The following is a 23122-nucleotide window of genomic DNA, read 5'->3' on the forward strand; positions in this document are numbered from 1 at the left end:
AGTGAAAGGTAACCAACATTTCAGGCCTGAGTGCTTCGTCAAGATATGAGCAAAAAGCAGGCAGGCACCTGCACAAAAAGGTGCGGGGAGGAGTACAGGTAGATAAGAGGTCATATGTACATATGGGTGGGAGGGGAGTAGAGAAAAAAACTGATGTGCAAAGGGTAAGGGGTAGCTCTCTAAATATTGAAGGAAGGGAGTGGAGAGCTGGTGGTAAGGAGGCAGAGGGGTAGTGAAAGCAAGTGACTCAGGGAGGGATTTAATGCAAACTGGAGAAATTAATTTTAATGCCATTTGGTTGGAAAGTGCCCAGACTGGTGTTTGCAGCTAACCTCAGTTTGGAAATGCCATGGACATGTCAGTTTGGGAATTGAAATGGTTGTTATTGCAGTAGAGAGAGGGCGAAGGTGCTCAACAAATCAATCTCCAATTCTGTGTCTCAATCTCTCCAATGTAGAGGAGGTCCAACAGGACCACTGGATCCAGCAGATGACCCCTGCAGATTCACAGGTGAAATGCTGCTTCACTTTGAAGGACAGTTTGGGGTCCCAAATGGTGGTGAGGGAGGAAATGTGGGTGAGTGTAGCATTTCCTGTAACCACAAGTAGGTGCAAAGGGGGCAATTAGTAGGGAGGGATGGATCCATTTTTGGTATCTAAGCTTTTTATAGCAGCCCAAAGACATAGTCTTCTTCAGACTTAATAATGATGTCACAATTAGAAGGACAGAGCAATATACAAAACTCATAGTGCGGCCATCAGTGGTAGTCAACATTTAATTCTTGTATACAAGATTTATTTTAGATTACGTACCTAGGACATATACAAAGAATGACATTACACATTTTTCAGGATACCTGCATCAGATACTTTAGAAACATAGTCTGCCATACATACAATAACTGACACAATCTTAATTAGGATCAATGAACCATGGCAGCTTGCCAAAACTTACTTATCAAGGCACTATATAGGTAAATGCATAAGTAAAAGGATGTGACAAAAATGACAGTGTGAGAGCCTTTATGATGCAAATGGCTACAAGGGGAAAATATGTAAAATGCTGAATCATGTAATACAATAGACAATAATGAAAATCAATAGTTATAGGAATCTCATTGTGCACATTCAACATTTCTAAGAAATTTCTTCACTTCGCAAAATACAGGAAGTTAATGTTGACAACATGAGAACCAATAGCTATTGGATTAAATAGCTATTTAATCCATTTGTTTAGAAATGGTGACGAGACATAACTGGCTTGAAATGTGACTGATTCACCAGAGCTACTGCACAACCTGCTGAGAATTTTCTGCTTTAGATTCCAATTCCAGCATCACCAGACTTCATTTTCACACAAATAAAACAAAATGGCTGCAGATATCCTGATGTATATCCCATGTCCGCTCCTTGTGAAAAGCACTGCAGTATTCAGGCACAGTAACCAACAAGCATCTTCAGTGATGGAATAAAGCCCAAAGTGATTTACAGGGGCAAAACAAACAACTCCAAAACTCCAGGGGTGCATGAATACTAGATTTAACACTGTGCCAATGATGGTATTTGGATAAGCAACTAAAACTAGGATCCTTTTACTTTATGTGCAGACTGTTGCTTAAACTCTTGAAAACAAGTGTTGACATTCACAATCTCACTTTTAGATATACCTATCATGCTCATTCATCAAATGAGGATGCTTACTGAAGTAAATCGAGGGATGTCCTGTACTGTGAGAATAAAGATTCCAGTTAAGTACAATCACGATGTCACTGATAGCCCTTAGAGCACACATGTCAAACTCTGGCCCGCGGGCCAAATTTGGCCCGCGATATAATTATATTTGGCCCACAAGATTATTTCAAAAATGTATTAGAGGTGGCCCGTCCTGAAGCGAGAGCCGATGCTGTTTTTTGGTAATGTCACCCTCACCATCCTCCCCCTTCATTGCACATCCTTCCCCATTGTAACACGAGAAATTGTAACACGAGAAGTCTGTCGATGTCATCAGCCGGCAAGCCAGTTGGAAGGCTCCCCGCACAACCAGTCACTTCTCCCACCTGTCGAGCGGTGCGGTGGATGGGCGAGCGCCTGTGATTTCCTGTCAGCGCGACGGGCATGGCAGGCTGTGCACGACCCCCGGGCAGCGCGAGCCCCGCGCGACTGGCACCAAACGGCCCTTCCACAGCGCGAGCGCACTTCTCCCGGTCGCCACGGCCTTTAGCGCTTGCACCCGCACGGACCCCAGGGACGGCTGGTTCGGCCCCTGCACATGAAGAGAGAGATGGTGGCTGTCCGCAAAGGCTGATCGGCAGCGCGCTGGGCCTGAGTGGGTGGATAAGCAGGGGTGGGCAGAGGGTGTAGGTTAGGAGTAATGGGCAGGGGAAGTTATGGTGGTGCGAGGGGCAGTTAGAGGGAGGGATGAGTAGAAGGAGGGGTGGATAAAAGGGGAGGGGCAGGGCGAGTAGGGGAGGGGTGATTAGAGGGTGAGAGACGGGTAGAGGGAGGAACAGATTGAGGGGAGAGGCAGTAGAGGGGCGTGTATAGGATGGGGTGGGTAGAGGCAGAGTGAGTGGAGTGAGGGGTGAGTAGAGGTTGGGTAAAGGACTGGTCAGGTAGAGGGATGGTGGGTCGAGGGTGAATAGAGGCCTAGAGCCTGAGGAGTGAGCAGGAAATGCTGAGTCCTGATGCAGGCCAAAATGGACACAGCCTGTGAATGCTGACTACATCTCCACAGGGACCAAATAGGTTTCCCTCAGTTCAAGCAAAGGGTGAACTTGAGCTACCTTCTCCTGACCTGTAACATTATCCTCCTAAAGTTATATCCTAAAGTTTAACATTACATATGTTGAAAGAAGAGAAAACATGCAGGTGTTGTTGAAAATTTTCAATAAATATTTAGTTCAGCCCTCGACTTAGTCCAAGTTTTTAATTTTGGCCCTCCGTGAATTTGAGTTTGACACCCCTGCCTTAGAGCCTCAATTTACATAGTTCTGAGTTGCTGAAGTTATCTGAAGCCCCTTTCACACTTCCCAGTGATCCCAGGAATCGAACGCCAATCGGCCTTTAAAGTAGCAAGTGTGAAGGCAAAATCTGCTTAACGCCCGCATCATATGACATAATCTCACAGAGGGGATTGCCGGCCTCAACATTGCAGGCACTTCCAATTAAAGGTAGGATAGACCAAACACTGGGGATAAATCCTTGCAAGTGTGAAAGCATTTAGTGTCCCAGTTAGAAGTGGTCTAGTGTGAAAGGCCAATTTACTGGGATGCAAGTGTGGCAGGGTCTTGAAGCCTCTCTCATTAGCATGGCCTCATCAAGAAAATTTGACTTTAGCTTCTATAAAGACTGCTAGTTGAATACTTTCCAAAAATTGCCATTAACAATTAGCATTTTTCACAGATCAATTGGCACAGATAAAGTAGGTTTCTCTCACACAACACGAGATCTAGTAACTTCCCAAAAGGGAGCAGAATCTGGGTAAAGACACAGATACTGCAACCTAAACTAGTTTCCAAAGAGCTAGTGATAGAATGTCAAGCTATACCTCAGTGATTCTCAACCTCTTTCTTTCCACTCACATACCACTTTAAGTATTCCCTATGTCATAAGTGTTGTGATTAGTAAGGGATTGCTGAAGGTGGTATGTGGGTGGAAATAAAAAGTTTGAAAACCACTGTCTTAATCATACCTAATTGACTCGTTATGTGCACGGTTTAATAACTCCAAAGAAAATGGGCCAATTCTCAAGCAAATTATTTCAGTAACAATTGGGTCTAGACCAGTGATTCTCAACCTTCTCTTCCCACTCACATAGCACATTAAGCAATCCCTTACTAATCACAGAACCCTTATGGCATAGGGATTACTTAACGTGGTACATGAGTGGAAAGAAAAGGTTGAGAACCACTGCTATACAGTTTTATTAATGGATGGCCTGAAACTCCAAAATCTTTGCACCAAGATTTAAATACTGCATTCACATATATAGTGATTATTTTCATTAATATGATTATTTTACTAATTTCAGAAGAAAACATTTCATTATGCAAAACTGACTTTGATTTTTTTCCCCTATCCCAGGTTCTCAGTACTAACAATTTGTATATTGTGTTCTTCACAATGCTGAGGGTTATTTAAGTAATCTGGAAACTGCCAATTATCTTATCAAACAGAGGTACAGTCAGTTCCTATGTAACACCAGGGATGTATTCCCAAGATCTATCAAAAAGCTCATTTTGGGGTCAGAAACATCCACTTTTAATAGCAACACATATTGTATAATTAGCTCTGCTTATGCTTCTGACAATTCTTTCATTTCGTCCAAACATGATGCATAATTAAACAAAAATATATATTGTATACAGTTCTAAATTAATACCATTTTTTCTTAATTTATTGTTACCACTATCTTGAAATTGATTAAAAAAAGATTATGGGAGAATTTATGCAAGGTTGGATTTAGACAGAAATAGAGTTTTACAGTGCAGAAATAGGACCTTTATCCTATCATTTCCACGCCAATTAAGTTGTCTACCTAAACTAGTTCTATCTGTCCGCATCTACCCATATCACTCAAAACCTTTCCTCATTACACATTAATGTCTTTTGCATTTTGCAACTGTATCTGCCTCTACCATTACCTCTGGCCTCTCAGTCCACACACCTACCACTGCCTATGTTAAAATGGGTCCTTCGCCAGATCCCTTTTAAATCTTTCCCCTCTCATCTGAAATACATTCCCTCTAGATTTACACACTCCTGCCTTGGGTAAAAGACTAACTGACTCACTTTCTACATTTTAAAAACTTCTATAAAGACCACACCTCAGTTTCCTACACTTCAGGGAACAAAGTCCCAGCCTATTCCACTTCTCATAACTCAAGTGGATGGGATTAACATCAATCTCTGGTTTCTGCTAGCCTACTCCCTGTTTTCCCTCTCTTCATCATCCCTCTTTGTTATTCCAGCTCTCCATCCATTCCCTCTCCATTCAGAGCCATTCCCATCCCCTTGTTTGCTGGTGTGCCCTCCCTCCCTCCCTTATCCTTCCTGCCTATGGGACTGTGCTCTTCCCCCGACCTTCCCGCCACCATTTTGTTCAGGTGTTTGTCTCAATTTGTTCATACCTTTATGAAGGCCTCAAGCCTGAAATGTCGCTTAGAGTTTTGTTGGAATCTAGGGGTTAAAACATTATGAAAGAAATGATTAATTAATAATTTTATATTTACTGCATGGTTCAGGGGAAAAGAGGAATGTGATTAAGTGGCAATCACAGCATGGAGCAAAGTTGGCTGAGCAAAATGGTCTGCTCCCAAATACAGGGAGAGGAAATGCATAAAACGATTTAGGAGGAATGCTCAAACTGAAGGAGGTGGGGAGTAGCACAGGAGACACAGGCCAGACCAGAACAAAGAATGGCCTGCAAGAAACAAAGGGAATGGAAAACCAGTCTAGGAGGAAGATTAAGGCATGAGGAGATGTTAAAGAGAACAGCAGAAATTGGCCAGACAGGAACAGAATGGTGATTAGAAATATCTGGGGATGAATTAATTTCTGATCCAATCAACAGGATAGTCTGGCCTGGAGGATTAAGATGGGAGCACTACTGCACGAAAACCAACAAGGTCGGGTCAGATACAGCAATGAGCTCTCTGAACCCTTCTCCATTAACAATGGCGTGAAGCAAGGCTGTGTTCTCGCACCAACCCTCTTTTCAATCTTCTTCAGCATGATGCTGAACCAAGCCATGAAAGACCCCAACAATGAAGACGCTGTTTACATCCGGTACCGCACGGATGGCAGTCTCTTCAATCTGAGGCGCCTGCAAGCTCACACCAAGACACAAGAGAAACTTGTCCGTGAACTACTCTTTGCAGATGATGCCGCTTTAGTTGCCCATTCAGAGCCAGCTCTTCAGCGCTTGACGTCCTGCTTTGCGGAAACTGCCAAAATGTTTGGCCTGGAAGTCAGCCTGAAGAAAACTGAGGTCCTCCATCAGCCAGCTCCCCACCATGACTACCAGCCCCCCCACATCTCCATCGGGCACACAAAACTCAAAACGGTCAACCAGTTTACCTATCTCGGCTGCACCATTTCATCAGATGCAAGGATCGACAATGAGATAGACAACAGACTCGCCAAGGCAAATAGCGCCTTTGGAAGACTACACAAAAGAGTCTGGAAAAACAACCAACTGAAAAACCTCACAAAGATAAGCGTATACAGAGCCGTTGTCATACCCACACTCCTGTTCGGCTCCGAATCATGGGTCCTCTACCGGCACCACCTACGGCTCCTAGAACGCTTCCACCAGCGTTGTCTCCGCTCCATCCTCAACATCCATTGGAGCGCTCACACCCCTAACGTCGAGGTACTCGAGATGGCAGAGGTCGACAGCATCGAGTCCACGCTGCTGAAGATCCAGCTGCGCTGGATGGGTCACGTCTCCAGAATGGAGGACCATCGCCTTCCCAAGATCGTATTATATGGCGAGCTCTCCACTGGCCACCGTGACAGAGGTGCACCAAAGAAAAAGTACAAGGACTGCCTAAAGAAATCTCTTGGTGCCTGCCACATTGACCACCGCCAGTGGGCTGATAACGCCTCAAACCGTGCATCTTGGCGCCTCACAGTTTGGCGGGCAGCAGCCTCCTTTGAAGAAGACCGCAGAGCCCACCTCACTGACAAAAGGCAAAGGAGGAAAAACCCAACACCCAACCCCAACCAACCAATTTTCCCTTGCAACCGCTGCAATCGTGTCTGCCTGTCCCGCATCGGACTGGTCAGCCACAAACGAGCCTGCAGCTGACGTGGACTTTTTACCCCCTCCATAAATCTTCGTCCGCGAAGCCAAGCCAAAGAAGACTACACCCCAGATATCTGCAAAACAGGAGATGACTTGTGATAACCCTTATGCAAAAAGATCTCGCAAAGGAAGACAACTTTTGTTCTGTATGATAATGAAATCTAGCAAAGGAAGCCAACTTTTATTCTGTATGATAAGGTTGACCTATATAAACTGAGCCAACTGGACAACAGGGGTCAGTCTTGGGGAATAGCTCACTGTGCAGGTGACCTATGAACTAACGACTGACCCAGAGCTCTGTTAAGTTTTATTCTTGTGCTGTGTAATAAATTGACTGTTGAACCGAATACCTTCTCCTATCACTTCATTCAAAGAACACGCTGGACTCAGACCACACATAGACTAAATTAAGAGTAAGGTAAAGCCAGAGTCCGACAATTTGGTGACCCCGACGTGATGAAGATGGAGAAGTGACAGAAGAAAAAGATACGAAACACCGGTCGATTGTGGTGTGGTGATAACAACAAGTGGCCATTCAACAAAAGGAGGTAAGCAGACGCCTGTTTAAACGAAGTTCTGCTATTGGCAACGATAAAATTGTGTGTTGTCACTATTCTGCAAAAGTCCGAGTTAAAGCCAAAGAATAAAGCTTCAGGGGTTAGAAGCCCCTGTAAGAAGCGGGGGTTAGAGTCCCCTGGAAGAAACGGGGGTTAGAGTCCCCCGTAAGGAACTGGGGTTAGAGTCCCCTGCAAGAAAAGCGGGTTAGAGTCCCCCTAGTAGAATGGGGTTAGAGTCCCCCTAGTAGAATGGGGTTAGAGTCCCCCTAGTAGAATGGGGTTAGAGTCCCCCTAGTAGAATGGGGTTAGAGTCCCCTGTAGAAAAAGGGGGTTAGAGTCGCCCTAGTAGAACGAGGTTAGAGTCCCCTCGTAGCGATCTCGAGATATAGGTTTAGACACTTGGCCAAATAGAATAAGGTGTATTGTGTTATAGTTATTTGTTTCTATAGTGTATAATAGGTATTTGGTTAAGAATAGTGTATCATAATAGTGTACAATAAGTATTTGTTTAAGGATCGTGTACCATAGTAGTGTATAATAAGTATCTGTTTAAGAATCGTGTAGTGTATCATAATTGTTTATAATAAGTATTTGTTTAGAATTGTGTACAGTGTGCCGCTGGTGTTTATAATAATGTGGGAAGGGTCGAAGTAGATTGCAGGGTGGAAAAATCCTACCAGGGGAGAGACCCAGTGAAGTACGAAGTCTAAAGGGTTAAAAATCGGAACATAAGATGGAAGGAGTAATTAGGGATGTAGGGCAAGAGTTCGGGGAAGACAGATGGGTTCTCCCATCTGTAAACCGACAGTGGGGAAAAAACAAGGAATCAATTACTGGGAGGATTACCGAAGAGAGAGGAGGTACAGGCTATGCCACGGTACGAACAGATATGTAAAGAGCTGCAGAGTCAGGGGAAGGTACTGCGAGGGTTTGAAAAAATCCAGCTGGTAATGTACTTAGGAGAAGCCGAGAGGGAAGCGGCAAAGGAGGTACGGGAACATGAGGCAAAGGGACAAGGATCTATATGGAATAGAAGAAGGCTTAAACAGCAGAAAGAAGTGAAGGAACAGAGAAGGGCAGATTTACACAATATGACATTGGCTTACATGGCTGTGGAAGCGAACCTTCAACATGATATTAAAAAGGGATCCCCTATCACAAAGGAGAAAACGGGGGAGGTTAAGCCGTCAGCCCCGCTATATCCAAAGTTACCAGAGACATTGCCACCATCTTATCCTATTCCCCAGATGCCAACAATGCAGATAAGTGAGGGAATAGTGAATGTCACTGAGTTAACAGGTCCAGAACTACACGAGGTGAAGGAGAGACTTAAGAGAGTTGCACAGGAGAGAGTGGAGGAAACCAAGGAATGGGTGCACAAAATACAGAACGATATATGTGCAGTAAGGGAAAATAATAGGTGCTTGGGAAAAACAGATGAGAGAGAGCTGGGACAAGAAGAGGAACATAGGAAGGGAAATGACCCAGCGAGTGTCAGATGGGAGCGGGAGAGAGAGCAGAACGAGGAAACTGAAATAGCTAGTGTGAGTGTTGAGAGTGAAGAGGAGGAACAGCCAGTCACGATCAGGGGAAGCATGATCACACACAGAAGACAGGGTCAGGAGAACCCTTGCTCCCCTTTGGGATATGTGTTGCGGGACAGGGAGGAAGTACGGCTTCCAGAAAGGTATAGACAAATGCCGCTAATTTATAAGGGTCCGCAAATTGGGGAAAGGTATCAACCCTTCTCATTCACCGACATGAATTGTATTTTGGACAAAATGCCACCTCCGACTGAGTGAGGTGGAGCATGGATGGGAAAGTTCTGCCAATATACGATGGGACATAAGATAGCCATAGGGGATTGGAGAGCATTATTGGGGAAACAGCTTGGGCTGTGGGAGATACAGCAGGTAGAAATGATCGCAGGAATCACTAGGTGCCTCGATGCCGAGCCATTTGCCAAACATGCTACTGCAGTAGGAGGGGCAATGCGGGATAAGTTTCCCGTTCCCCCCGGTGTCATGCAGTCCCTGACCTTTTCCATAAAGGAGGATGAGGAGATCTCGACTTTTTTGAGTCAGTGTAAGGAGAGTTGGACGGATAAAGCAGGAGTACACCCAGCCACAGATCCCTTGCAGACTACACTCTTTAGGGCTGCAGTAACGAGCGGACTGCCAGCTGTAGTTAGGGAGGCGTTAGAGAATAACCCTGATATTCCTGGCTGCTCGAATGAGCAATGGGAAAAACATTTGACCCATCACATGAAACGTTACAGGGCTAAGCAAAAGGAGGTCAAACAAACTACGGAGTCGGCACAAGTGCAACTCCTTAAACTTCAATTGGATGAGGCTAGGAAAAAGGCAAACGAGGCAAAAAAGATTTCCTCAAAGGGTGCGAACCAGATGATTCAGCAGCCACCACAAGGGAATAATACGAGTTGGCACCTGGCCCCAAATTGGGCACCGGGTCCCACCTATGTGGGTAGAACGGGAGGTCCAGTGGGGGGGATTCCGTGTAAGAGGGAGAGGTCGGGGTGCTCCACGAATGCAGCCAGCCGTATGTTTTGTATGCGGTCAGCCAGGACACTGGAAGAGAGACTGCCCCCTAGTTTGGGGTCCTCAGGACACTGGGGGAAGGGGATATGGACCACCACAAAATGAGCATTGGATCCAGCCCCAGAGATCGTCAGTGCCACCCCCGGTACATCAGGCACCCCATGTGGCTCTAGCTCCGAAGAGACAATTCCCTTTGCTGACAGAGGAGGAGCAATATTGCCCACAGTAACAGAGCCCGAGCACCCACGAGCAGGCTAGGTTGGCAGACCCTTTCCTGCAGATTAAAGTAATGGACATGGAAGTATCCTTTTTAGTGGATACGGGAGCCAGATTTTCAACACTCACTGGCGCTGAGTTTCAAGCTAAAACATCATCCTCTAGCGTCCAGCTGATAGGGTTCTCGGGTACACCAGAAAATCTGCCGTTTTCTACAACACTAGTCACTTCTGTGGCGGGACAGACTTTTACACATCAATACATTTTGTCAGCCAGGTGCCCTACTAATCTTTTGGGCAGAGACCTGCTGGTGAGGTGCGGAGCATCGATCCTTTGTGGACCCAGCGGAATAGAGGTCACCTTTCCAAATGGACATTCTATGAACTGTTTATTAACTACACTTCATTCCGGTTCTCAGATGTTGTTGGCGGCAGCTGGAGAATCTGCGTCTGAGGGACAATGGGCTGACATTTACTGGGGGCTTATGGAACCAGAAGACCTACAGAAGGGAGGGCTGCTAAAGCTTTATAATCAATGGAAGCCGTGGATCCAGACGTTACACCCGTATACCCCTCCCTCGGACCCCCCCCATATGGCCCTCTTTTACGATAGGGATGGGGATGAAATGTATCAGCATGCCTTTTATGAAGAGGTAGAGGGCATGCAATGGGAGATTAATTTGGACTACATAGTGGTAGGAAAGGAGGGAGTGGCCGCTACAGTAGCACTGACATCTGAACAGCTGGAATGGTATGTGATGGCAGGTGAGGCCATTCCTCATGTCACCCTTGCAATTGGCACTACTCACCAGGCAAAAGATTTGGGACCGATGTGTCAGAACTTGATGTCCCTAAGTGACTGGTCCGATACCCAAATACCGACAGTGCAGTTCTCCTCATCGTGTCAGGCATACAGGATTTTGGCCCCAATATATGATCGAGTCCTCCTTGAGCATAAACAGATTGAACGCTTTCATGGTAGAGAGAAGATGGATCACCCCGACTCGGCCCCTATGCTAGATTCTCTCCCTGAGAACCTGTGGTCAGTGGGATCAGCAGATGTGGGTTTTTGTCAGCAGGTTGATCCCATAACCTTCGAACTGTCAGATTACACCCCAATTTGGGAGATGCAGTATCCCCACAAACCTGAAGCTGAGGGAAGTTTGGCAGATACCATTGATAGCCTTATGTATTCAGGGGTGTTGGAACATTCGTGTTCTAGTTGGAATACACCCATCTTACCTGTTCCTAAACATGACACGGGCAAATATCGGGATGACTTAAGGCGCATCAATGGTATTGTGAGAACGCCCACAGTTTCAGTACCAAACCCATATACTGCCATGACTGCTTTAACCCCTAACCACAAGTGGTTCTCTTGCATAGATTTAGAGAATGCTTTCTTTTGTTTGCCACTGGCAGAACAATTAAGAGATGTGTTTTCTTTCACGTATAAAGGTAGAAAGTTACGGTATACTAGGCTTCCGCAGGGCTTTATCTTATCTCCAGGGATTTTCAATCAGGTGTTGAAAGAACAGCTGGGGGGGCTAGCACTGCCAGGTGGGGTAGTTCTGATCCACTATGTAGATGACATCCTATTAGCAGCACCTGATCATACTTCCTGTTTGGAGGCCACCTGTCTCCTGCTAGTGCAGCTGTTCAAGGCAGGCTTTAAAGTCTCTCGCTCAAAGCTGCAATGCTGCAGACAGGTGGTCACCTTTTTAGGTAGAATGTCGAAAGGCACAGGGATTTCCCCTGCACATCGAACAGCGATACTACATCATCCAAAACCAAAGACAGTTAAGGAAATGCTTTCGTTTTTGGGTTTGTCAGGTTATAGTAGGCAGTTTATCCCATCGTAAGGTGAGTTGACACATCCACTGCGAACTTTGGTGAATGAGCAGGGGATGAGGAATCTGGGAGCTACACTTGATTGGACTGCACAGGCTGAGATGAGTTTTATTCTGTTGAAGCAAGCTCTTACAACAGCTATAGATTTTGCGATTCCAAATTATAAACTACCTTTCTTTTTGGATGTTTCTGAAAAAGCACACACAATTGATGGTGTTCTTTTTCAGAAAAAAGGGAGTGAACCATATTAGAGAGTGTGAGGTATGTATAACTTTCAATGTCAAGGCGACTGTAAAGCCACATGAAAGACAGTTCCCGTTACCTAAGTTACCAGGGCAGGAAATTTTATTTGATTATACAGACATGATTGAGAGGGTAAGTGGCTATCGATACCTCGTAGTAGCAGTAGATGTGTTCACAGGGTGGCCAGAGGCAATCCCTGCCAAAAGAGAAGATTCAAGGACGGTAAGTAAATTCCTGATCAACCAGTATATTCCGAGACATGGATTTCCTAGAAAAATTAGGACCGATAATGGAAGTCATTTTAAGAATAACGATCTACAGGAGGTAGAAGCAATGTTGGGATTGAAACATGCCTTTGGAACGGTGTACCATCCACAATCCCAAGGGAAAGTGGAGAGGATGAACCAAACAATAAAAGGTAAGATCGGGAAAGTACAGGCACGGACCAAACTAAATTGGGTGGATGCGTTGCCCCTGGCATTAATGTCAATAAGGAGTTCGGTAAGTTCTGTGACAGGATTTACTCCATATGAACTACAAACGGGGCACCAGTTTCCGGGACCGGGTAGGGGTTAAAACATTATGAAAGAAATGATTAATTAATAAGTTTATATTTACTGCATGGTTCAGGGGAAAAGAGGAATGTGATTAAGTGGCAATCACAGCATGGAGCAAAGTTGGCTGAGCAAAATGGTCTGCTCCCAAATACAGGGAGAGGAAATGCATAAAACGATTTAGGAGGAATGCTCAAACTGAAGGAGGTGGTGAGTAGCACAGGAGACACAGGCCAGACCAGAACAAAGAATGGCCTGCAAGAAACAAAGGGAATGGAAAACCAGTCTATGAGGAAGATTAAGGCATGAGGAGGTGTTAAAGAGAACAGCAGAAATTGGCCAGACAGGAACAGAATGGTGATTAGAAATATCTGGGGATGAATTAATTTCTGATCAAAACAACAGGATAGTCTGGCCTGGAGGATTAAGATGGGAGCGCTACACCCCAGATATCTGCAAAACAGGAGATGACTTGTGATAACCCTTATGCAAAAAGATCGAGCAAAGGAAGACAACTTTTGTTCTGTATGATAATGAAATCTAGCAAAGGAAGCCAACTTTTATTCTGTATGATAAGGTTGACCTATATAAACTGAGCCAACTGGACAACAGGGGTCAGTCTTGGGGAATAGCTCACTGTGCAGATGACCTATGAACTAACGACTGACCCAGAGCTCTGTTAAGTTTTATTCTTGTGCTGTGTAATAAATTGACTGTTGAACCGAATACCTTCTCCTATCACTTCATTCAAAGAACACGCTGGACTCAGACCACACATAGACTAAATTAAGAGTAAGGTAAAGCCAGAGTCCGACAGTTTAGGCAGACGAGCTTAGATTGTCACGTGGAATTATGACATTATGGCCATACTTGGTTTGCAGGCTTTCGTTAAACCCCACCCCTTCTTCCCCATCACCTTTCCCTATCTGTCTCTTCATTCTATCTTTCACACAAACATGATAAATCCTTACCTCATCCCTTATCATATCCAATTAACACCTTTTGTTGGTCTAGATTCCTTCCCATTGTTTCAGATCTGAGACTGAGATTGCCTGTTTCTGGCTTATTCTGCTTATTCCTTGAAGAGGGGCTCAGTCCTGAAATTGGCAAAATATTTTTGACTACTATAGGCGTTGAAAGGACCAGCTGGGTTCTTCCAGCATTTCGGTATTTTATGACAGATCGTGATGCAGTCAGTCAGCACACTTTCCACCACACATCTGTAGAAATTTGCCAGAGTTTCTGGTATCATACGAAACCTCCGCAAACTTCTGAGGAAGTAGAGGCACAGATATGCCTTTAGTGAATTGGGTCCAAGAAAGATCGTCTGAGATAGTGACTCCCAAGAACTTAAATTTGCTCACCCTCTCTTCCTCTGATTCTCCCACTGGGTTCTATCAAAAAGCTGAAACCACTATATAAGGATCATGTTTAAACAAAGTAAATGGGAGAGAAAAAAAAGTCAATTTCAAATTAGATGTGGTCAATCAAACCTAGCAAATTGATAACCCCTGACAAAATATTGAAGTCACTAAAATTGAACCCCATATGTTACTGAAAATCAAATGAACAGCAGCAAACTGGAGCTAAGCAGTTACTCAGCCATTGGTTATAATAAAAACTAAAGGCTTGACATTCAAAACATATCAGAGGTTGTCGGTCAATTGTCATCATGGGCTCATGGGCCAAAAGGGCCTACCTATTACCATGCTGTATGTTTGACTAAATTTAAAAACGTCGTTTTCTTGCAAATTTTGTTCTGTGGCAGCATGCCACTAGGCAGGCGAACCGGTCCCGCTTGTAATCCACACGGCAGGGCAGCCAGCCAAAATGGCGCCGTCATGGGTTTCCCCTTCTCAGCACCGGGCTCAGAAGTCCGCGCTGGGGGACCACGTGAAGCCCGAGTGACATCGGCGCCCCCCAGCGCGGTTGTCAGCCAGGTCCAGGCTGGGAGTACAAGTCCAGCCCGGCAGCCAGCAATAAACCAGTTTTCTGTTCACTGAGCTCAACCCTTTGTTCTTTCAGTAGCAGGGTAGCTGCCGCTACAATTCCATGATATTGAGCTCTTCTTCAACCTCACCTCCACCTCTACTTTGAACAAGAATATCTCCCCAAGACAAATCTATGTACAACTTCAATTTTGAAAGAAAAAACATTTATCCTTGATTATTTTTTTATTGTCTCACCATGTTAATTGCATACAGAAGAATTGCTAACAAAATTAAGGGTGCAAAGGCAATACCCAAAGGCATTCTACACAAACCCGAAAACAGAAGGATGACTTCAGTTAGGAGAAGACCAATTAAGGATCAGGGTATGGGGGGGGGGGGGGGGGGGGGGGGGTGTCAAACAGGCTAATGAGTTGTAGCATGTCAAAGTTATGAAAGAAAAAGTGCTGGATCTTCTTGACATTCAAAGCCCGAGGTTACTACAGGAAATAAGTGGAGAGATTGCTGGGGCATTTGCCCTTATCTTTGTGACCCCCTTGGCCACAGGATTGGAGAAAAGCAAATGTAGATCCCTTGTTTAAGAAAGGCAAGAGAGAATCCTGGGAATTATAATTAAATGAGTCAGTGGTGGTGAGAACTATTTGGGACAGGATTTATGAGCAGTTAGAGAAGCAGTATTCTCAGGAAGAGTCACCTTGTCTTTGTGAGGGGCAGGTCACACCTCACAATCTCAATTGAGTTTTTTTTTGTGGTGGCAAAACAAATTGATAAAGGTAGGCTGGAGAATGAGGTGCATGTGGATTTTAGTGTTTGACGAAGTCCCCCACGGTAGGTTCATTCAGAAAGTCAGGAGACATGAGAATTAGGAATCCTTGGATATGGAATCAGAAGACAAAGGGTGGTTGTAGATGGAACATATTCAACCTGAAGACCAGTGACTATTGGTGATCTGCAGGGATCTGTTCTGGGACCCCTGCTGTTGGCGATTTTTATAAATAACTTTGACAAAGAAATGAGTTAGTAAGATTTGCAGTTGGCTCAAAGGTTGGAGGTGTTGTGGATAGTTCTGCAGGTTACAAGATATAGATAGAATGCAGATTTGGTTGGAGAAGTAGAGTTCAATCTGGACAAGTGTGAAGTAATGCAGTTTGGAACGTCGAATTTAAAAGGCAGATTATATGGTTAATGGAATGATTCTTAAGAATGATTCAAAGAGATCTTAGGGTCCAAGTCTATAGGGTCCCAGAATTGGTTACTGCTTAAATTAATGGTAGTTAAGAAGGTTCATTCATCAGGAGATGAAGTTCAAGACCCATGAAATAACATTACAGCTCTATAAAATTCTCATTAAACTACTCAAGGTACTGCATACAGTTCTGATTGCCGCATCACAGAGAGGATATAGAAGCTTTTAACAGTGCAAGGGAGATATACTAGGATGTTATCTCAACTGGAGAATGTCTTTTGATGCAAGGTTTGCAGAGCTGAGGTTTTTCTCTTTGGACCGACAAAGGATGGTAGATGAATTAATAGAAGTTTAGAAGATTATGAGGAACATAGATAGAGTGGACAGTCACCACCTTTTTTCTGAGGGTCAATAGCAATTACCAGAGGACATCTGTTTTAGGTGAATGAAGTATTTTAGGATGGACATCAGTGGCATTCCCCCCCCCCCCCCCCAATAAAGCGTCAGGTGCCTGGAATGCATTATCATGGATGGTGGAGGAGGTTGGTACAAGAGGGACAGAAAAAAAACTTAGGCAAATTGATAAGAAGGTTATGGATGTGAAGTGGGGAAGGAATTATTGTGGAGTAAGTTTATATATGTCAGCATAACGTTGTTGGCTGAGGGCCTATACTGTGCTGCAATGTTCTATGTTCAATGGTAAATCAGATAGGTGGATGTTATAGTTGTACTCCCTGAAATCAGCACCAAGGACAAGCTTTTTATTTTCGTTAATGCACAAGTGTGCAGGATAATTTCAAAGGACACAAAGCTTGAGAGTGCCCTAGGCAGCAAAAATAGCAAGAGAATCCAGGTAGGTTAACTAAATGAACAAAAAAGTAACAGATGATTCAAAAGGGAATTTAGAAGGTAAACCTGTAGACCAGTAAAGGAAGGAGTTTCTGGGAATAATTGAAAAGATGCAGAATAATTTCATCTCAAAAGCAGCAGCATTCTAAAAAGAGGGTGAGGCAACTGTGGCTGACAAGGGAAGTCAAAGACAGCATAAAAGAAAAGAGAGCATAATATGAGTGGGAAGCCAAAGTATTAGGCAGTTTTAAAAACAGAAGACAACAAAAAAAACCAACAAGGCGAGAAAAGATTGAATGTGAAAGTAGCGAAGAGGACAGTAAAACATTTTTTTTTCAAATATACAAAGGGTTAAAGAGAGGGAATCAGACTTCTGGAAAATGGTGTGGGGGTAAGGGCAAAGGGGAACAAAAAAAAATGATAGATGAACCTAATAGGAATTTTGCTAATCTCCAGTGAGGTGGGTAGAAGAGATCATTAATGCTATTAGAAGATGAAGATGCTTGTGAAGCTGAAGATGGACAAGTCACCTGGACCAGATTACACCCAAGGATTCTAAAGGAAATAGCTGAAGTGATTGATAGTAAACACATTAGTAGTGATTTTTCAGGAATAGTTTCAGAGTACTGGAAAATTGTGAATGTCATTCCACTCTTGAGGGAGACAAAAGTCAGGAAATTATAGGCCAGTTAGCCCAATTTCAGTGGTTGGCAAAATTTTAGAGTTCATTATCAAGGATAATATCTCTTAGAGCTTGAAAACTAAAATAGGCTGAAGTCAGCATTTTGTATCCTTCAGGGAGATCTTGCCTGACCAATCTGTTGTTCTTTGAGGAAGTCACTTCCCACAGGCAGTGAGAATGCTGAATGACCAAAGGAGCTCCTCACATTAACCATCTGAGATTCTCATTGGTACAAAATAATCTTTATTTTTTTTATAAATAAAATACTTGTCCTGTATACTGTATGTATTATTTGTCCGTATGTGTGTTATGTCTGATTTGTGTCTGCATGTTTTACACCAAGGACCAGAGAATGCCGTTTCGTCAAGGTGTACAAACTTGATGACAAACTTGCTGTGGGGCTGCTTCCCTTCTTGCCATGGCCTCTCAACATGTAAAAAAAAATGCAGGATGAACAAAAGAGTCCATGAATATTGTTTACTCGGATTTTTGAATGGCACACGAGACCATCAAACAGGATAGGAATCCATGGTGCTATAGGAAAGGTACTAGCATGGAGAGAAATGTGGCTGACTAGAAGAAAGTGGGAATAAAAAGGATTTTTCTGGCTGGCTGCTGGTGAACAATGGTGTTTCACAGTGGTCGATGTTGGGCCCACTATTTGTCGCGTTGTATGCAAATGATTTAGATGAGAGAACTGATGGCTTTATGGGCATGTTTAAAGATCATATGAAGATAGGTGGAGGGCGGAGAGTTGAGGTGCAAGGAACTCTGGACAAGGTTTGGTCTAAGGCTGTGAAGAAGTTACATCAATGATCCTTGCAAAATCCACAGTACATTGGTGATAGGACTCATGCTGATTCAAAGCATTGATTTCAGGATGCCCTCACTAACCTTCCCAATGGTTGAAAACTGTTTGACTGGAATAGATTGGTCTTGCTTTTATAGACAGGAGATACTGATCAATTTCCAGTGATGTCAGAAATCAGTTATTTTAATTAATTCATTATTTCAAATAAATAGCCAGGATATTGTCTGGATAGTCTTTACTCTATCCAGTACAGTCAGATATTTTTGTAATCCCGTTAAGTGAATCAAACCAATTTAGGAATGGCCTTTATGAAGAGGAAGCCGAGATGATCATCCACTTGGCACTTTTGATAGAACATGGCTACAAATGCTTAGCTTATTGTTAGGACCTACTATCACTTATGACAGTTATGCTCTTGGATCCTCTCCTCCATTATTGTTTGCCAGAGTTCATGACTTGGGACAGTATGACTGCAGTCTTTAGATCCAATCCATTTAGAATTAGTTATTAAACACTAGCAATAATCAATTTTTCAGATACACCTGATACTGCTTTCAATATACCTTGCAGTCATCCTCATTGAATCATGGTTGATCCATTGCCTTGATACAGATATTAGAGTAAGAGATGCTGCATCACAAGAATACAGAGGGTCGTAGAATACCTCTCTGCTGCTACTGTTGGTCCACAGAGCCTCATGTCCAGTTATGAGCTAACCAATCAGTTCTGAAGCTAGCCCATTTATCAAAAGGATTGCACCACACATCATGGAGGCTGCCCTCAGTTGGTAAATAGGACTGTTCCTCCACAAAGATTACATGGCAATCATTCATCAATTGCTGCATGAACCGATGCAACCATAATAATTGGGCAGATAAGGACAAAGTCAATAAGTTTATTTATAATGTGGGTTGGCTCATATTTGACTCACATGTTGGATTTTTTAAGGTTTATAAGTTATAATATCCAATACAAGATTATTAAGTGTTAAGAAAGCACAAAGTTGACAATATAGCAGGTGAAAAAAACAAGCAAAAGCAATGGAATAAACAGTTCTTTTTCAGCTTGGTCAGTTATAACCAGTGAAGGTGGAGTGCAAAATATCCAAGTACACAGATGATTGTGGAAAGCTAAGTGGCATTATGAACTGCGAGAACGATGTTGAGGACTTCAGGGAGCTAATCGACTGGTTAAGTAAATGTAAAGACAAAAGAAGAAGCAAGAGTAGACCATCTGGCTTGTTGAACCAGCTCCGCTATTCAATAAGATCATGTCCAACTCCACTTACTCACCTCGTATCCCACAAAACTTAATTCCTTTATTATTCAAAAATCTATGCTTCTTAAATACACTTAATAAGGCAGCCTCCACAAGAGAATTCTGCAGATTTACTATTCTCTGGGAGAATAAGTTCCTCTTCAATTGCCTTAAATTACACCCACAAATCTTGAGGCTATGTCCTTCAGTTCTAGTACCACCTGCCAGTGGAAACAAACTCTCCACTTCTACCTTATCTATTCTTTTCATAACTTTGTTTCTCCAAGATTTTCCCCCAAACTCCAATTAGTGCAAATGGACAAGAACACAACAAATGGAATGCAATGCAAGGTTATCTACTTTAGCAGAAAAACCAGAAAGGTGGAGCATTTTCTTTAAATGATGCAAGCTTGAAGTATGGAGTGTTCAGAGGGTTCGGATATCCTTTCACATGAATCAATGATAATTAACATGCACAGATAACAACCAAATAGGAATGGAAATTGAATACTGGCCTTCATTATGTGAATTTTTTTTTAATTACATAGGGTCTGGTAAGTCTACATCCATTCTTAAAAGGCACAGTAGATCTGTGGACCAGAATACTGTCTTGCATCTTTCAGAAAATGCTTATTAATGGAGCATAGTAAAGGTTGACTAGATTGACACCCCCTCCCCTCAAGGTTGTCACACAGAGTTTAGAATAATCAGCTCTATATTCAAGTTAAAAGAATGAAAGTGATTAATTTAAAACATTCAAAATTCTAACAGGGCTTGACAAATGAAAAGTGGGGTTGATTTTTCCCTTGGTTGGAATATCAAGACAAGGATTTTAGAATAAATCAGCCATTCAGAACAAAGATTAAACAAAATTTCTTCACCTTCATGGAATCTAGGGATTAATGCAGATTTAATCAGGTGTGTCAGTCAATTATTGGGGATGGACACTGAAATTCCCCAACCTGGATGATCTTACATTGTGCTTCTTTCAAATGATATTACAAAGTGCTTCTTTCAAGTGATGTTCAAAATGGACTTAAATGATTAAGACAATCAGCTGAGGGAAAATAACAAGTTATCAAGATTTCTTGCCTTACATTTAGCTGGATGACTTGAAATATCAAGGGATCAGAAATCAATATTGCAGACTCTAGAACCCATTTCTCCTGCTGAAATGTTACTACTCTGGCAAGTCTGTCATTGGAGTGATACAGGATGTACTCCAGCATTGTGAACAAATCTGGCATGCAACTTTACAATTTTGTGAATATGATTACATCAGGTTGTTACTTAACTAGCCTGTGGGATCAACATAAATACCAGTTCCCAGATGTTCACTCTGTGGATTTTGCAAGGTTGTTAAGGTTGGGTCTGAATGCAATATTTGGCTTTATCCTTCATTTATTTGAACACGGAGGTTGTGATAGAGCCGAATGGTTCACAAGCAGACCCACATCACCAGTAAAAGGTGAAAAATCAGATCTTTCCTCCTCATGGACACGGCCTTTTCCAAGTCTTTTTTGCCATTTCAGTTTTTTTTTTCTCCACACAGATCAGATCACTGAATCTGGTGCAGAGATACCGTCTGAAAAATCAGCACATGCATCATCTTGAATCCACTGATCCCAAACATTTCTGCTACCTTTAACGGTCCCGAAGAAAAAAAGATTGAGAAAAATAGTAGCTCCAAATTCAACAACTTTGCATACATGGGCTACTGTTGATACTAGAGATCTAAAATAAAAGGAAAGTATGTTGAAAACCATCACATCCAGGTCAGCAGTAAGAGAAACAGAATTAACCTTTAGGTTGAACCTTGATCAGCATTTTTTTAAAAACTGTCACACAGTCTGATGAAAGGCGACCAATTGAAAAAGTTAACTGTTTCTCTCTTGATTAATATGGTTTCCAGCATTTCCTTTTTAAAAATTATAGGTGTTGCTAGTTTGAAGTACAGTGGCACAACGTTCTTTTGCAAGATTTAGATAACTAAACAATAAAGTATCATTAAAAAAAAACACTAGCTAAAAGAGCTGGGATGATTAATCAAGTCACTTCTAGCCACCTGATTAAGTTGTTAAAACGTAAAAACAAAAACATTGTGCACATTAATATTGTATGAAGCAAACATGGAGGGGGGGGGGGGGTTAAATCCCAAGGCTGCATCAGGAAAACGATTCTGAAATCAGCAATAGCAAGACAAAAATACTTAGTCAACGAGATGACAAATAGTTGAACTCTTTCAGCCACAACTTAATTTGTTATCCCAGCAACTGAACAAATGTTATAATCATTCAATTCTCGGTTTAAAATGAAAGGCCGGAGATTTGGAAACCTCACTTGGCTTAGCAGGGTCACCAGCGATCCGTTCATTCCAGGCGGATCTCCTCCCACAGCTCACTCTGGCACAAAGGCCGCCGAGTCAACAAAAGCCGAGATGCGGCCTGTAGGACGGGGACTATTTTAAATAAAAACTCCAGAACGATCCACAAATGTTGTGGAAACTAGGTCGAGGCAGCCACTCGATTGCTCGTTAATGCGCCACAGACACGAGGAAGGCCTGGGCCTAGGCTTCCTCCACCAGGACCTCCTGCTCCCCCCCCCCCCCTTTCCCCAGCGACTCCGACCTCGGCCATGATCAACTGGCCCCGTCGCTCCACGAGCTTCTCAGCCCGAGAATAAACAAGGCCCTGCGGCGCAGCCGGTGGCTCCTGGGCTGGGAACTCCGGCACCGCCGAGCTCAACATGGCGGCGGCTCGAGTCAGCCGTGAGTCAGGGGGAAATCGGGCCGGGGGGGGGGGGGGGGGGGGCTGAGAGCGCCAACTCCCCGCCACCCTGACCCGCTGTCGTCGTGCTCGTCCTCTCCCGCCAGCCGGACACTCACCATCGTTCCTCGGCTTCCCCGCTTTTCGCCAGCGGTTTAATTTTCTCACCGACCCAACACCTCCGCTCCGCACACTCGCCGCCTTCCGCCGGCAACAAGCTCCCCAGACAAGAGTTCCGCTGCTGCCAAGCCTCCCGCCTTTCGCTGTCCGCGAGTTGGAGCTGCGATGCCGCTTGTTTATTTTCTGTAACAAGTGTGCGAAGCAAGCGCGAAATGTCAGCGTTGGAGAGAAGCTGCGCCTACTGTTTGTTGACGTTTGATTTGGTGGGATTTAAAAAAAAACTCCAGCGTAATTTAATTTTAACAAAAACAACCCGAATTATCGATAACGGTGGTTTTGCATTGCAAGTTTCCAATTTTAAACTGTTCCGTGGTGATCAATGAACACGTCGGCGTTCAGTGACAAGTTCATTCATTCAGCAAATAGTGTGCAGACAGCTGAGGAAAACAAACTCGGTGGATGACTTTAAAGTACACCGAAAGAACGAGTTCGGGATCAGCGTCCAAATGAGAACGAGGATGCGGAGTCCAACAATAAAAATTGTGTTCGCCCTTCTGGGTGGGGGACACATCTCCCGAGTTGATACACGACTTGGCAAAATTCATGCTGACCATGTAATGCACACGTCCACTCTGATCGAATTCCATTCTCCACACTTGCTCTGCCGCTCCCTCCAGATTCTGCTTCTCCCTTCAACACGAGGGGCAATTTTCAGTAA

General features: G+C 43.6%; 1 protein-coding gene across 6 annotated transcripts in view; it reads right to left on the bottom strand.

Annotated features, from left to right (window-relative positions):
* Positions 1–22604, bottom strand: part of cul1b (cullin 1b) — a 123364-nt gene extending 100760 nt beyond the window's left edge. The window contains exon 1 of one of the 6 annotated variants that reach the window (XM_069912406.1): positions 22404–22604. The gene's annotated coding sequence lies outside the window, so the exon portion shown is untranslated. The other 5 variants (XM_069912420.1, XM_069912414.1, XM_069912426.1 and 2 more) reach the window with 5 other exon arrangements.
* Positions 22605–23122: the final 518 nt, after the last annotated feature.

The sequence above is a fragment of the Narcine bancroftii genome, chromosome 1 (genome assembly GCF_036971445.1).
Source record: "Narcine bancroftii isolate sNarBan1 chromosome 1, sNarBan1.hap1, whole genome shotgun sequence".
Taxonomy (NCBI): domain Eukaryota; kingdom Metazoa; phylum Chordata; class Chondrichthyes; order Torpediniformes; family Narcinidae; genus Narcine; species Narcine bancroftii.